Consider the following 2886-nt stretch of genomic DNA (forward strand, 5'->3'; position numbering starts at 1 on the left):
GAAGGTAGAAGGAGAATTGATGCCTTCGAGTTGTGGTGCTGGAGAAGAGTGTTGAGTGTATCATGGATTGCTAATAAAACAAACAGATTCATCCTGGAGAGGTTTAAAACGGGCTTCTCCTTAGTGGCAAGGATTCTGGGGCATCCTGTGACATGCTTTGAACATGTTGTAAGGAGAGATTGGTCCATGGAGAGGGATAGCATGCTTGAGAGCATGGAGGAACAGCAACAGCGCAGGAGAGGAAGGCCCTCTATGAGGTGGATTTATTCAGTGACTGGGGTAATTGTGATGGGTGTATCAGAAATAGTGAGATTGGCACAGGATAGAGCAGAGTTTAGGGCTTTTATACATAGGTTTGCTATGAGTCACAATTGACTCGACAGCACAGAACAACAACAATAACAAATCTGGCAGGAGGGGATTGCTCATCTTTCTCTCATGGAGTAGTTGGAGGAACCATCTGTCTTTGGGTTGATAGTGAAACTCCTGATCACTAAGCCACCATAATTCCTTGTGTTTATTGTCACCATATTGTGGGGTTAGTTTTTTTTTAAATTTTCATTTTATTTTGGTTTGGTTACAAAGTTTGTATACATTGTGTTTCACATTATTCTTCTCTGACATTGTGTTTCATATAATCATTCCCATACATGATGCTTTATAAAATTAATCACCGACTATGCCAATTATTAGCGTCTTTTCAGATATCCACCAGGTATTTGTCATTTCCTTTACCCACTCCCTCAATCACCCTGGCTTTTCAAATTCCCACCAGGTATTTATCATTTCCTTTACCCACTCCCTCCATCCACCAAGTTGTACAACCCTGTGGGTTTGCCCCTACCCATCCTTACCCCTCTTTTCCCCTTGGAGTCCCATACACTTTTTACTAGTTATTCTTTTATTTTTACAAAAGTGATCTTATGCAGTATTTATACTTATGAGACTGAGTTCACTCAGCATGATGCTCTCCAATCTCTCCACGTTATGTAGTATTTTCCAAAATTATTGCTCTTGAATACTGCATTGTAGTCCATGGTGTGAATGAACCAAAGTTTCTCAATCCAGTCATTCACTGGACATTTGGGCTGTTTTCATGTTGTGATAGTGAATAATGCGGCTATGAGTACTGGTGTACAAACCTCCATTCGTGTCTCAGTTCTAATTTCCTTGGGGAATATTCCTAACTGAGGCTTGTTCCTACACCAGGTCTCCACTGGATCTTTCCCATTCCTTTACCCTCATCCTTCACTTACCAAATTGTGCAGGCTTGTGGTTTCACCCTTATCCATCCTCACCCCTCTGCTCCCATTCCTTCCCCCCTTGGGTCCTTGTTTTTGTTGTGTGCTGTGAAGTCAGAGCTGACCCACAGCTCACCCTCCAGTGGGTTTTCAGAGGCAGTAGATCACAGTAGATTTCACCCTTTTCGAGATGGATTCCAAACACTTGCTTTTGGAATTGCAGTAACCACTAGGTTACCACAGCTCCCTCCTTAGTTTCCCCCCTCATGTTATTCATGCCCTGTTTTTTGTTATTGTAACACACAAAATGATCATCCATTCATTTTAAATTGACCTTCCTTTCTACCCCAATACAGTGTATATTGTGTATCCATTACTTCCCTGCTGTCTTAACCACTACCTCCCAACTTTTTTTTAACCAGAACATCACTTAAGCTTATTTCAGATTTAACAGCAATGTTAAAATTGACAAGTTTAACTCTTTACTACACCAAGTAAACTTAGGCATTTAAGTATTTTTAAAGTTATTCCCTCAACAAATCTGAGGGAGCTTTTCTTTTCCACCACCGCACACCATGGTTTCCGAGAGTTGGTGTTTTTTTGTTTTGTTTTTTTTGTTTGTTTGTTTTGGGGTGTTTTTTGGGGGGGGTAGGACTTTGAATTGATGAGTAATCTGCTATAGGGATATTTCAGAATTCCTCCTCCCCCTTTCCCCCAATCAAAACTAATCCGAACAAATGATATATTGCATAGATTTCTCTACAGATTCAGTTCGTCAGAACCTAAATGCAATACCATACAATTTTTACCTATTCACCCCACAGTAAAAATTACCTGTCCTGAAAAAAATATGATGGGCACATTTTGTGATTTTACAGTTAATTACTGGTTTACCTCAAACAAGGTAATTTTTATCATATATCAAAATAAACAACTCAACTTGGGACAATATTTAACTCAGACTTAGGAACTAAGGCCCAGCTTCTCTCTCTTCTACATCATCCTCTTCTGTAAGTGGATGAAATTATTTAATACAAGTTTGATGCAGGAGAATTAACTCTTTACAAACATTTACAATTTAGGTTAAGTCATTGACTAGTGTGGGAAAAAAATTCTATTGATGATAGGAAGCCTACATAACTCGATTCAAAGCTTATTTTTTTTCCTCCTTAAATAATATGTACTTAATTGTCATGAGGCAGCTATTCTGTTTTCAATAACCACATTTAGGGATACATTAATAGGACTGATAGTCCAGGTGAAATGGTTTTGGAAATAGAGGCAGTGTCATCTCAGAAAACTCATGTACATATCAAAATCTATTTTGAGAATGGGAAGTTTAGAAAAGGCTAAATTCTTGACACTAATTATACTTTCTGTAACTCATGCACTCTTTCTCTTGGCAAAAGCAAGTAGAAGCTTATCCATGAAGTTTAAAGGTGCTTAATGCTAAGCCTTCCTCATAAGATTTAGGTTGATGTTAGATGGATCTTGGCTGAAAGCAGGGAATACCAGAAGAATGTCTATCTGTGTTTCATTGATTATGCAAAAGCATTTGACTGTGTGGATCATAACAAACTGTGGCTGACTCTGAGAAGAATGGGAATCCCAGAACATTTAATTGTGCTAATACAAAACCTATACT

Source organism: Elephantulus edwardii, unplaced genomic scaffold (genome assembly GCF_000299155.1).
Source record: "Elephantulus edwardii isolate Elephantulus edwardi_28Jun2011 unplaced genomic scaffold, EleEdw1.0 scaffold00172, whole genome shotgun sequence".
Classification (NCBI taxonomy): Eukaryota; Metazoa; Chordata; class Mammalia; order Macroscelidea; family Macroscelididae; genus Elephantulus; species Elephantulus edwardii.